At 45.8% G+C, this 14,716-nt stretch overlaps 1 long non-coding RNA gene across 1 annotated transcript; it reads left to right on the top strand.

Moving 5' to 3' along the window:
- Positions 1–11,625: 11,625 nt before the first annotated feature.
- LOC130525715 (uncharacterized) lies at positions 11,626–13,061 on the top strand. The gene is made up of 3 exons (XR_008950552.1): positions 11,626–12,506; positions 12,583–12,810; positions 12,899–13,061. It is a non-coding gene; the product is annotated as an uncharacterized LOC130525715 (long non-coding RNA).
- Positions 13,062–14,716: the final 1,655 nt, after the last annotated feature.

A 14,716-nucleotide genomic window follows, 5' to 3' on the forward strand; every position in this document is an offset into this window, starting at 1 on the left:
GCAAACATCTTCAGTGTTTTCTGCCGCCTGGCTTCAAACTTTGTGTGGGTCTCGCCAAATTTAACAGCAACGCTTCAACACGAGAGGTGGTTTTATTCCAGGCGCATGGGGAGGAGGAAGGTGTGAAAGAGGCTCCTCGTGGGGAGGGCTAGCAACAACCAAGGCTGGGTGGATGCCCACCACAGAGGGACATGAGGACGTAGTTCATAAATATGCAGACACTTGTGTTGGGTGCTGACGGGCCAGGCATCATGCTTCTGGAACATTATGTTAGCACAGAATATTATTGGAAGCATGAACCACATGTACCCAAGAGCCTGGGGGCAAGAGGTGCCACGTGCATTGCCACACCACCTGCACCATCACTGCCTCCCTTCATTAAGCCTGGTATTTATACGGATGTCTGCACCCCCCTACTTGAACAGCCCTGGTCTTCTGGTAAGGCAGCACTTTATGAGAATTAATGTGGCACTTCAGAGGAGAGTGTCAGTGTGGTGAGGTACCGGGGTGCCAGGAAAACGAGTCCCTGGCTCTCCTCTGTCACACTGAATAAAGGCGCCACAGCCGACCCAGAGCCAGTATGAGGGTGGACAGCGCATGACAGAAGGGTTTCTCAGGCCAGGGGAAAGCAAAGTATTCTTTATTAAATCTGTTCTCATGTTTACAGTGTGAGTGATTATATTTCACATGGAGATGATCGGAGCCTTGAAGACAAAGCGGCAGCCTGAGACAGAGCTGGTGTCAGCAGCACATCGGCCAGGGCTCAGCAGACAGCACAGTTGACAGGTAAAGGAAAATGAATGTCCAATGGCCCCTACAGGCACAAGGTGTAATGGGACGGCCCCTGCCCTTCTGTTTTGAATGATGTAATTGCCAACAGGATCAGGCTGGGGTCTGATCCATCACACGGTGATACCCGACTATCTTACCACAACTGTTGATTTCAACCTCCTGCAAGCGATGGCGTAAAAGTTCTACTTTGACATTGACAAGTACACCTTAATTTCTAAAACAAAAAAAGGGAAATTCAGACAGCTCCAAAATGGATTAAATTCCATGAGCTACATTTTTCTGTGTATACGTTAAACACATGGACTTTCTTGTGCACTGTAAAATCTCTTGACATTAAAAGCTCCAAGAATTTTACGCAGTTGTGTAAAATATGTGCAGCAGTTTGTAAAAAGTCGTAACTTCAGTAGCATAAAAAGATCTGCCTCCTCAACCTTTGTGCCATCCCAGCGGGACCGTTGGTCCCACACAGAGACCCACTCATTGTGACTCTATTTCAGACCAAACTTGTGTTGTTGTCCATCGCTTCCTCAGTATTTGGGGGTCGACCGGTGGAGACCTGTTAAATGGGAAACTGCCTGTATTTACTAGCAGCTTTAACCACTCGGAGCTCTTTTCAAATCTGTATTCTCGCATTCACGCAGCTCTCCGAGGGTGCCACATCACAGCCTCGGGATCCGTTCTGGGCTTCAGCGCCTGGCTCTTCAAATGACTCCGAGATGGAACCAGCAACCGCTGTATAACCTGAATGACTCCTTTCACCATGTGATCTACAGCGTCCACTTTAGGGGACTTTTGAAGACATCGCAGGCAGCTCCTCATTTACTGCTGCATCCAGCCAGGTCTTCAGAGCCCCAGTTAGTGCTCAGAGATTAGCAGTGCCACAATTGTATAGATTTATTTTTTCTTTCATGATTATCAGGTTAAATATGAGACCTTTGGAAGGTGTGGCGTTGGCAATGATGCTCGATGCAGAATGCAAGTTTAACACAAAGGCAATAAAAACGGCTCCAGCGTCCGACCCGCGTCGGTGGCAGAGCCGTCGGAGCGCGATGCTTTTCGTTCTGCGTAGGACATAAAGTCCAACTGTGGCGTTTAAATGCGTTTAGGATCCACATATGAGCGTGTTAAATCGCCACTTTTCTAAGGGACTGTGTTTCTACTGCTGTTAGCATTATGTTTGGTCATTTCTGCAAAGATAGATGGAAAAAGAGGAGCAGCAACACTGATGCGGCTTGTAGTGCGGCAGCAGGGGAGGGCATTAAAATCTAGTTTGCATCACTCAGCGCCTCCAATTAAACAGGAATAACCAGATACAAGTTCCTGTCTTCGGATGTGTTTTATAAGCTCCTGTGCAGCAGGGGAATTCTCCAGAATATCTCTCTGCAGTTTGGCAACCTCCACTGCACGCCTCAGTTCATTAGTGTTAAAAATGGTAAGCATTTTAGAGCCAGATGTACTTTTTAAGTCTTATTAGCTTCAGATGATTTTGTTTAAAGGGCGTATAAGGTTCCCAATTAAAGCTGCAGAGAACTGAAACAGAAGTTTCTTTTCCCCCCAGTGTTAGATGCAACTTTTTCTAAGCCACGGGCCTTACTGTTAGCACTCTTATCAAAGGCAGACATCAAATGACTGCTGCAACTTGCACACACAGAGCCATATAAATCCTTGAGACAAAAATCTTACAGGCTTGACTCCGAAAAGAGAAAAAAAACCCTTGAGACCTGGTTTGTTGATGCACCCTGTCCTCGGATGGAGGTGGTGCAGATACACAAAAAGGAATAATACATAAATTGAGATAACTTTCATGTGTTTCATGTGAGGTCATACAGTCACCGTCTCATATTTGGCAGGACAAGCAACAACTGTTCGAGACCCGAGTCTGCGGTCCTGTAAGCACATCCAGGAATGGACTTGTGTTGAATTTACACTCACAAGCACAGTACTGAGGCTCACATATGCACGTTCTCAACACAGAAGTTATTAAATCAGTTTATTAAAATAAACCAGACACTGTCATCTTTAACCTATATTATTTATTTTAAAGAGCTGCTGTATGTAATTTGAAACACTGAAAACAGCATTCAGGTAAAAAATGTCATGTTGAGTAATGACACAGTGATGGCCTGTAATAAATTTATATGAGTAACAACACAAACCGAATATAAGTAATGCTAACCTGACCCCAACACCAACCCTAACATCTAAATCTAACCCTAACATCTAACCCTTACATTGAAGCCTTTGTAATCCAAACATCTAACCCTAAACAACTGAACTGTAACCCTAACACTAACTCTAGCATCAAACATGACCCTAACCCAAAACAATCAATTGCTAACATTGAACCAAACCTTCTAACCCTGACATCTAACATGTAACCCAAACATCCAACCCTAACCCAGAAGCGTAACCCTAACACTGACCCTGACCCTAAACCCCTAACCCTAACCCTGACCCTAATCCTGACATCAAACATAACCCCAACGCTAACCCTAACCCCCTAACCCAGGCATGGGCAAACTAAGCCCGGGGGCCACACCGGCCCGTTAAACGTTTTAATCCGGAACGCCAACTTGAAAAATTAAATGAATAAACCTTGTTAATGTTAAATTTTCACTGCAATTCTGGTGTTTTCCCACTAGAAAAAAGACAGTCAGGAGGAGAGTGATGGTGATATCCTGAAGGATAACAGAACTTTCAGTGCTTTAAAATAGAAATGGTATTAATTTTTTTTAAAAAAAGGCACATTTTAGTCATTTGATTTTAAGTGTTTTAAGACTCATTCCAAAGTCAGATATTTTGTTGTAATGCTTCTCTTCATTTTCATTTGAAATTAAAGCACATCTTTTCTCCATATCCCAAGATGTGTATTTTTTCTCCAATGAGGTGAGGTTACCAAAGCACTCCATCCATCCATCTGCTCCTGGTCCGGCCCCTTTGTCAAATGTTAGAACCCATTGTGGCCCACGAATCAAAATGTTTGCCCACCCCTGCCCTAACCCTAACCCTATACCTAATATCTAACCCTTACATGCAATCCAACATCTAACCCTAAACATCTGAGCAAACCATCGAACCGTAATATTAACCATAACAACTAAGATGTAACAATAACCCTAACAATAACTCTAGAATCAAACACAACCCCCAGCCTAACATCTAAAACAAACATAAACCCTAAACCTAACACTAACACCAAACCCTGACATGTGAGACTAACCCTAACATCAAACACAAACCCTAACCCGAACCTTAATCCTAACCCCAACCCTATCCCTAACATCTAGACATAGCATCTAGACCTAACATCTAACCCTAATATGTAATCTAATCAACAAACGCCAAACATCTAACACTAACATGCAACCCTAGCAACATTTAACATAACCCTAAGACTAACCCAAACACTAACCCTAACATCAAACACAACCCCAACACTACCCTAACATCGATACCTAACATCTAACCCAAACATCAACATATAATTCAAACACCTAAGCCTAAACATCTATCCACACCATCTAACCCTAATACTAACATGTAACATAGTATGTAACCCTATTATCTAACCCTAATCCTAAACCTAACCTGTAACCATAAAATCTAACCATTACATCGAACCATAACCCCAACCCTAACTCTGACATCAAACATAAACCCTATCACTAGCATATAACCCTAGCCTCTAACCCTAACCCTTAACTTAAACCTAACAATTAACATAACCCTAACCCTAACCCTAACCCTAACCTAACTCTAACCCTAACCCTAACCATGACCGTAACAATAAATAAGAGGAAATGTTACTGCTGTCACAGGGAACAACAGTACAGGAAACACGGCTTCATCTTCTTCATCACTGCTTTAAAGTTTGGAAGCCCAGAGGTGCAATTAAGGCCACAGTCAGTGGAATATAAATGGGAATCTACAAGCACAGCTGGGGAAATGCACCATGGGCTCCTCATGGGGAACACTCATGGAAGATGAGCAGCCTTCACAAAACCGCTCATTTTTTTAATGGAAGTGTGTGTGTTTAAAATAAATGAGATGTTTTTGCAGTCAAGTAAAAGTGATGGTTGTATGGTTGTTATACTGGTCTGCGCTCTGGGGGTCAAATATCCCATTAAAACCAGAACAACTGACCGGATTTCAACCCGGTATGCTCTTCATAAACACGTTATAATATCCATGTGATAGAAATTGTCCCCTTTATTGTGTATAAAATAGGGGCCATCTTACTGTTAATTAGAAATAAAGTAATAACAACAAGCTGTTTTCTGATTGGTCGGAATTTCCAAATCCACTTTTCCGATTTTAAGCGGTTTGAACGTGTTGTGTTCGCTGCCTCTCAGCAGTGAGGGATAATATCCACTCTGGTTCTCTGCCTGTGACCGGGTCCTTTCACTGTTGTAATTCTGCTTTGGTTCAGTTCTACTGGGTTCACCCCGAGTCCCAGCAGAGGGAAAAACAAAGCCCTTTAACATCTCCCATTCCAGGCGCTGCAGTGAGGCCCATTCCCTCCACAGGGCTGTCACTATTTCATTCCCAGTCTGCCCTTCCTCCACGCACCACAACTCCAACAGGGGCATCGCTCATGATAGAAAACAATGAGCGTGATTTGTGAACTCTCGCCGTCTTTGTAATTTCATCAGTGTAATGGGATTATATTTCAAATCACCGCTGCTTTGTTCATTACACATTTAAACTCCTCTGACAGACAAAAACTTAAATAAAATGTGCGTGTCAACCCTGGTTGACTTTGCCTGCTTCTGCACTTGATTAGACAAACAGTGCGCCGCGGCACCACGACGGGGAAATAATGTGCTCATTTATTCATTTTTCAAACAAGTCACAATAGATTTCTAACGACCAGCGTCTGACCTCCCTTAGGTACCTCTCGCTTAGGGAGGTTAATAAAGCCGAATGCTGCGGCGCCAAAGAACCGCGGCAACGGCACAAGGCTGAGACGCCTGTGATGAAATAAAGACAGGGCCAAATCAAGAGTTTCCAAATGCCCGCTCCTACCTCAGAGGGAGGCGGAGGAGAGGGAGGCTCAAGAAAAGGACTGGTATTCCACTTAGATTCCAATTCCACAGGTCTCGGAGGGACAATTAAACCAAGTGAGGAAGAAGTACTCTCTTTTCTCAATGCACTGGGGCGTGCATATTAGATGCTGCAACCATGGTGATGCACTCGCACACCCGGAGGATTCTGCCAAGATTTAAACGGCGAGGGAGAAAAAGACGCTCTGAAAACTTTACGCTGACATTTAAGAACACAAGAAGGATCTCCGCGAACGGCCCTTAAATTTCTGCGTGGCCGGAGCAAACGTCTGCGGGCCGACATGAAAAGAAGCGCGGCGCCGGGAAGTGAGAATATTGCGTAATATCAGAGGATTACTCGGTATGTACAGTAGGCAAGACCATTAAGTGAGCGGCAGTAGCCCGGGGAAAATGTCAAAACTTTGGGCTCAACACACACACACACACACGCGGAGGGTGGGGGCTGTGCACATGTGCCGCCATGACACATCCATCTTGTTTTGCAGCTTAGCTCGGCGCTCTATTTATCTGAATTGCTGTCATTTTAGCTCACTCAGGTCAGCGGCAATTCAACCTCCTCCTTCGTCTGAGACACTTCAGAATCATAATGTGATGCATGTGGGACAGAACCTGCTAAACACAGCCGGCCTCACCGCTCACACACTGCCGGGGATCAGTCACACACACCCGGCGAGGTGGCCAGCGTGGCCAGAGCCCGTCGTGCTACCATAGTGGAGGCTAAAGCAGCTCCACGGTTCTGTCTGCTGGAAGGGCAAATGCAGAGTTGAAGCGTTGCTGACAGTTTCCTTCAGAAACTAGAGGAAAAACTAAAGATTCGAAAGATTCACGTCAGAACATTTGAAGTCAATTCTAGCATGGAATTTAAAAACATTAAAAAAAACAAGGTTAGAATTTTGAGTTTGAATCAAAGAGATTCAGATGGAAATATTGATTCTGAACCTTGAGTTGAAGACACGAGAACTCAGCATTTCTCAACTGTCTCGACAGTCAGGACAAAAAGAGGAAAAAGTAAAGAATCAAAACGACGAATGCAAAATTTTGGTCCGATTTTTCCCGCTTTCCATAAACAAACAAGGATCAATGGTCTGCTAATCACCCCTATTAGCTGAACATTATGGGCTCCCCATCATAACCCCCACCCCACCGCCCCCCAAAAAAAAAAAGATTGTGCCCTCAAAGACCATCATCATTAAACCCCCACAAGTGTCAGACCAAAGAACAAAACCTAACGATCTGGAAGAAGAAATCGGAAGAAAAGAGTAAATATTTCAGTCTTTTCCAGGCACAGCCACATTTCTCTCTCCACTGTTGCAGTTCACTGCTGGGCACCTCTCGGGAGAAGAGAAAATTACATCCTACCTGATAATTAGCAAAGTTCAGAGCAAACTAAAATCTGCCCGGCTCTCTTAGCTCCCCCACCAATGGCAGCTTTCTCTTAGCAACTAATTAAGTCCGCCTCTGAGGTTTTCAGGCAGCGCCGGCGTCGATGCTGCAGCAGCAGAATTAAAAACAAAAGGGGGAAGGATGGAAATGAAGGGGACCGCTTGGTTTTTTCACATTTTCCTCTTTCATCTTTTCACACTGACGAATAATATATGACAATGGTATTCCTCGGGGGGTATTATTATTTCACACATGGATGCAGCCTTCAAATAGAAATAACAGAGTTGGCCGCCATTACCCGCTGTAGCAAATAGCAAAGCAGCCTCTGTCCATAATGTTCTTTAATTATGATCATATCATCATCCATATCTGGTAATGTTGCATGAAAAAGGAACAGCGAAGCACACACAAGGTATTAAATGCAAATCACTAATCTCCTCACAGCTGAAGGAAAAGACGCTACACGGACGCCGTTATTAGCGATAGTATCATCGCCGCCCAAAATCAGATTTGAGGCTTCTCGCGTCTTTTTATGAAGGCTTCTTAGAACAGAGAAGCTACCGTACACAAGGCCTTTCATATTTATTTTATTTGTGAAACCTTTTTTAATATACTCTAATGTCTAAATCAGTGTAATGGAACAGTTTATTCAGTAATCGGACCCGTCCGGGTCACGCAGGTCAACCGGTGAATGAATGGCAGCATTTAAAAGAGCCACATAAAGTAAATAATAATAGATAAATAAGATGAGTTGGAAGTGGGAGGAAAGTTTATCAGAAGCACACAGCTGCTGAGGGGATCTGGACCTGGACAACGGACGTTTCTGGGAGTCGCACGTAGGAACGATTCACCGCGTATCATAGTGCAGAACTGAGGTAAAGGCAGTTTCGAGGGGGGCAGCCGAGTTAGCGCGTGGTGCTAACCATCTTGTAACAGACCTTCAAACAGACTTACAGGGAAGGCAAATCCTACAGAAGCACAACATGGATGGTTGAGGGTTGGGGGAAATCTGCCGAGGGCATCAAATCAAAACTCAAATATCCTACATGGAGGACTCTGGAGGCGGGGCTTTCGTAGTGACGGCGGCGGATGGCCACTGGAACGCAGAGTGGAGCCAGTCACAAGGCAAGTAAACACTCAACACAAGTCACTCGTTAGAGACACTCGAGCCAGCGGTAGCGTAAAGGGAGTCGGCCTGTGAAAGGCGGCACGGCAGCCTCTTTGATCCAGAGAGACGAGAACGAGCAAGGCGGGCAGGCAGTCATTATTTTCTCCACAATTACCTGAAGTCCTTGATAACAAGCAAAGGGGGGCGGTGGGGGGAGAAAAAAGCCATATAATTACAAAAACATCAGCAACAGCATTATTGTCAGGAGAACACAGCGGCATAATGAAGCAATTATAAAGGAGCAGCTTTGCGCTTGTCATTAATTTCTGCTTTTAAGGAAGCGGAGAAGAACCGCGGCTAAACGTCAGGCCGAGAAGGAGACGCCGAGGCGGCATCAGAAGATTCCCGAGGCTGCACGTGTACGTGAGATGCGCCGGTGATGAGTCCGCCAAGTCTCCCAGTCTCAGGCTGGACACTGAAATGTCCACTGGGGGACTCTTTCAACACATTATAATCACCCGCCATCATCCAAGTCGAGGTGTGCGTTTGCGTCTGCAGCCGCAGACGACTGAATATCACATTTCAACTTGTTTATTTTGCGTCAAGCGGAGGACGGCCAAATGAAAGGTAATGAGGGGAAGTCCATGCTGGGCGAGGAGCTTGCCCTTTTCACACATCATCGCAGAGATTGATCTCTCCTTCCCGTTGCTCCCAGCTCGCGCGCCCTCTCGATTGAGAGATACTACATTTGAAATGCATGCATGCTTTCCCTTTGAAACCGACACCTCGCCCCTGATTAAGCCGTGCGGCCCGCTAACATGTTGCATTCCATTTTTTCGTTTAAATCCCTCCAAACCGCCGAGTGATCACAGACACGTCGTTTTATTAACGAGTCCTCCCCTCCTTTTCTTTGATTCCTGCAAATACTGGAAGGGGTAGAGACGCGCTGGGAGCCCAGCCTCCTCCCGCGGGCCGCCGCGGGACCACGGCGGGCCGTCCCCGAGCCATCAAACGGTGAGAAAATGTGAGAGAATCGGAAAGACAGGGAGTGAAGTGACTTCCTTTTGTGCGTATGAGAGTCCAAAGCCTCCTCCGTTAGACATGCCGTCTTATTAACACATCCTGCAGCACACTTCATCATGTTGTCCTCGCGAGGCAATTGTACGGAAGGGGCAATTAGGACGGGGAAGCTGTGAGGTTGCCATTATTTTAGAATTTAATGACCACGCAATACGGAGCTAGATGTAGAAATGAGGGCTACAATGCTACAATTATGCATAATCTGGCAGATCTTACCACACCCCCCACACTCCTCTCTCTTTGCCTTGAATAAATTTACATGAAAATGCATCCCTGCCTAATTTATTTGGAAAAATTAGAATATACATTACAGATATTTCCACAGACGACATCAGCAACACGCGGTTATGAATTTAATGAATTATTTCTTTGTGTTCATGTGTATGGATTAGGTTGGGGGTGGGGGGAGCACCTCCGCCAGGCCTGCTTTGGAGACAACAGATAGAGGAAATAATTATACACAGGTGTATATACAATGTCTGCTCTCAGCTCTCATTCTATAGAAAGAGGAATCGTCCACAGAGAATACAGCCGTAGATGTGCTGCAGTCAGGACCACACAGGAGGAACGATGAAAAGACGATAAAGGAAGCTTCATCTGCACATGTAGGCCAATTCTAATTATACCACAAGAGTTTCCTTATATCTCCAGTTTCACAAAGGAGCTTCTCCAAACCGAAATACTCTAACAATAAAATTTACTAATTATGAACCTCTTGCTAATTGCCTTTTCCCAGTTTGGCTCCTAATTCCATATAAGTGATTCTTACATTACCCTAAATTAAATTGGGAGAATTACTCTCAGTGAACCAACAGTCATCGGAAATAATAATAATAAAATAATCCGGGCTGGATGTTTTAGGCGCTTTGGAGCAAATAAATATTGCATTTCACGTTCGAAAAGGAAATGGCGTGATTATTCAAAGTCTGTGCTGTTCGGCTCTAATCCAAATAATATCGTTGGAAAAATCTGTCCTCAGTCAGGTTGATAGATCATAGCGTTACCAAGGCAACCAACATGTTATTCTGAGACTTTGGGCTTCTTTAGAAACCGAACGGCAAACTTCGGGATCATTTGAGTTATTCTTTGCTTTTCTTGAGCTTTTCCCGACTCTATCGGGCCTCTGATCCGACGCTCCCATTATCGCTGGTCGTGAGGCTAAAGAGCAACAAACAAATGGGGAAACGAAAATTAGAAGCACGCCGTCTTCTGCAGGTTATTGCTCCTGGAGCTCCTCCTTCATCAGCGTAATTATGCTATCGCAGCCATTCGTCAGTCCCCTGGTTTGGGGGCTACAGCACAGCTAAAGCTAACGCTAGCGGGTGGCGTCCTCAGAATCAACAAGCAGTGAGGGAGGAGTTGTCCATCCTCAGCCAGGGACAGCCACGTTCACGCCTACGTGTGGCCCTGGATGCGTGATAATGTTTCTAAAGAGTATTGGCGTGATGCACGACTCTGGCCACAGCCCAGGAGCAGGTTATTGACACAGATGCTCTGTCATTAATAAGCCGCCGCGTCCTTTTGTGTTGGGGATCGCTGTGGCTGCAGTTAACTACAACTTGTCAAGGCTGTCCCAGCCGCACAATGTGCACTTCCTGCATCTCCTGTCAGCACACATAATTCCCGGGTGCTGGCACGCCACTGATTTCTGCATAAGTGATGCGATGGCTTCTAGTAGAGTTAGGAGCACGAGTCTTTTGCCATTGAGAGATGTTCATCATTCTTGATCTGGCTCTGTCAAGACCTGGTGTTTTAGTGCCTCTCACGATTAGGCGGAATTGACAGGCCAAGAAGGCAGCGAATGGCAAAAAATGTCTGCAACTGAGGGGGTGTGGTGCAGGCGGCAGGGTGAAGTGGAGTGTGGCCGCCATTTAATCTGCAATTTATCAGTTTAGGCTGCAGCATGTAACATCAGGGAGATTACATTCCAGGAGAAGAAGCTTCATCTCCCCACCCGTCTCCTCTCAAAGGCCGTCTAATGTTATCTGACGGCAGAACGTGGAGGACAAAAGGGGAAGACCGGCTTTATTGTCACTATTATTGTTTGTGAAACCCTTAATTAATAAATAGCAGCGAGGACTCCTCCGCCCCTGCTGACATAGAGATGTGCTGCATCCTTTATTAGAGGCTCTTTATCGCAAAATTTAGTACAGGTTTCAAATGTGTTCGCCCCCCCCACACACACACACACACATCAGTGTCTGCACATGACCTCTGCCAACTCTGATCACGTCAGTCCAATAAATGCTTAATTGCCATTTTTCCGTTGGGTTGCTTTATTGATGTAATTTCAAAAGTGATTAACATGAAATGTTAACTAGCTGTTGCATTTAGCACCAAATAAAAGTAACCTGCTAAAGGCCCGGTGAAGGAAGGAAAGGTATCGGGTGATTCGTGGAACCTTAGTATTATTTTTTCAACATATTCTCTACGTACATGTAAACCAAACTAGTTTGGTTTTCTGCCCAATTTTTCGCCCCGACATTAATTTTCTCTGCTAGCTCGAAATTACGCAATCAAAACCTCGTTCAAAGACCAGTTTGATGGAAGTCACCGATTTATTGTGTTGTTTTTCCACCTGACGTAACAGTGAACGTTGGACACCAGCATTAAGTCAATTTAATTCATCCAATTTTTCAACCCCACTCCTTGTTGCCCAGCGCTCTATCGGGGTCCACGTGCGTGTTCAAACACACGGCTGCGGCAAACCTTCTGCGTCGCCGGGCCGCAGTATTTCGGGGAGGGCGGGGACAGAAACCCGGATGCTCCGGCTTCAAGTAAAACATCGCAGCCCACCATTAAAATGGTTCAGGAGTCAAGTAGAACAAGCGAGACTGGCTGCAGGGCAGAAAAGGGCAAAAGAGGAACCAAGAGGAGCGGTGGTGGTCATTCTTAAAAACTGTCACACACGTGCCGGCTCATTTCTTCCCGCCAACGTCACTCGCGAATAATTTGCGCTGTTTTTTGCTTCAAAAACAGGCTGGAACAGAAGAAGAAAAAACCCCCGGCGTGTTAGCTCCGCCGCATTTGTATTTATGGCTGCGTGATCGCCAATAAAGCCATCTTCCTGGAGCAGCCCTGTAAGCCAGAGGTTATTTTCTCGACATCTCCCAGAGGAGGCTGCATGACCTGCTACACTTATCTGCTCCTCCGCAGCAACGCCGAGTCTGATCCATCCTGAAAGGGGGATTGAACTCTCGCAAGATGAAGACATGACATCTTCGGCTCACTCGATGTCAACGATAGGACGGCTCACTTGCAGATCGGGCACGTTGCCAGGCGTCTCTCTGCGGCTCCTGAACGCCGCCTCTGAACAGAGGCCAGCAACACAGATGACATCCGGGGGAAACCCATCACCTGTTGCTTAAGGACGGAATAATCAAAGTGGGTCATACTGGGATGCTGCCCTCGCAGCAAATGTGTGTTCGCAGGCCTGATGTGCTCATCTTCCGCCTGCGTGTGTTTCCCTTAGACTTGTCAGGGCAGCAGCCAGAGCGGAGCCCAGAAATCCGCCCGAGTGACAGAGGTGATCAGCATCAGCGGCCAATCTTCAGCCTGGATCATGTTCGCCGCGGAAGCCGTGCCAGGGAGAGACGCCACTGTACTGTCCGCTTGGACAAAAAGGGGAAAGGAAAATAAAGGCTGCCTGCCAACATATTTCTGCAGACTGATTTCAAAGCGCCTCCCCTCTCGGCACCCACAGCAAAGGTCATTTTAATATAAACAAACAACATTATTGACTTACATGAATGCAGGTAAAATACATATTATTGCTGCCCTCCAGGCTTCCCTTCACCTCCACACTTCCCTAACAATACCGCTTAATTGCAGCCTCAATGAGACGGGGGAGTTTACTGTCGAATTTATGGAAATGCATGAAAGAGGTCTGTGTTAGTTGTAGGGTACACCTGCGCTTGTCAAGGTACTCAAGTATGCCGGGTAATTGGCTGTTGATTGCTGCCATTAACATGTGATGGCTAAGTGCAGCTAATTCCTGCTCCATTTCCACGGTTGGGTGTGAAGCTGCCTGCCGCCCACCCTCCCGCCATCGCAGCTGATTAGCTGCCCCCGTGAAAATTGTTCTTTTGCTAACAATTAAAGCACAATATAGGGTAACTGACACTGCTGCCTAACTGATGTCCTTTGTCAGGAGCAGCAAAGGCGAAGGTTCCCGCTGAAACCAAAGAAAGGCGCCAATATTCCGGTCACGTGACCGCGAGGCTCCCGACGTTTAATATCGACATAATGAACTCTGCTCTTTGTTATTGGACCCGAATTCTAATATGTACAATGCGTGTTTGACATTTTCGTTCATTCGCACCCCCTAAATCTCCTTTGCACTTAAATTACCCGACAGAAAACAGCGCGCGCGTGCACTCATGTGAAGCTGCGTGCATGTGGTGGGTGGAAGGGGCGCGCACGCTGGGGGACGTTTCTGAACCACATCAGGGAAAAATGCTGCAAGAAAACTTTACATAAAGCAAACAGAATTCATTCTAAGAATGTTTTTTTTCTTAAAGTGCGCTTTATTTCTACTGCACCTGTAAATATGCTACTAATAGTAAACATCATAATAATATGGCCCAAATCGTTTAAATGTCACGCCATCGTGTCCCGCGGTGTTCTTTGTCTGAGTCTCCAACACTGACGCATGCACGCACGCACGCACGCACAGCGGTGTGAGGAATGGCGTGTCTGCCATCTGCAGGACAGTGGAGGTACAGCAGCGGCTGGAGTCTGCTGAGGCTGCAGCTGCTCTCCATCCATTATGGAAAACTGGGACCTGTGTTTAATCAGGAATCTTTAAAAATCCCTGAAATCTTCCGCGCCAGACACAGCTGCGGCGCATCGGTTTATTATCTTCGCACACATCCGTGTCGGCCTCTGCCTCGACCTACTGCGACTGGACCCATTAGTAAACAGTTAGTAAACAGTACTGGAGATAGTTTGACCCTCAAACATTAACAGAAGATGAGCGTCGGCCTGCAGGACAGTGCAAAAACACACAAACCACACATGTGAAAGGGTGCTTAAAAAAGGCCTATTTGTTCTGATGTAATAAACATCCTGGCACATACATTTTAATGGAAGGACACATAAAAGAGATGGGCGTTTTTCATACTAAATTCTTTTAGTATTCATCATTTAAAATACAGGGGTTTTGTGGCAGTAATCCCTCTTACATCTCAACAGGCCAACTGGGCTTGCAGGATCAGGCCTTTTCCACACCACACAGGTGTCTGTCCTTCCTTAGCCTTGAAGAGGTCAGAGGTCGCCTTCGTGCAACACC

This window comes from Takifugu flavidus, chromosome 5, assembly GCF_003711565.1.
Source record: "Takifugu flavidus isolate HTHZ2018 chromosome 5, ASM371156v2, whole genome shotgun sequence".
Lineage (NCBI taxonomy): Eukaryota > Metazoa > Chordata > Actinopteri > Tetraodontiformes > Tetraodontidae > Takifugu > Takifugu flavidus.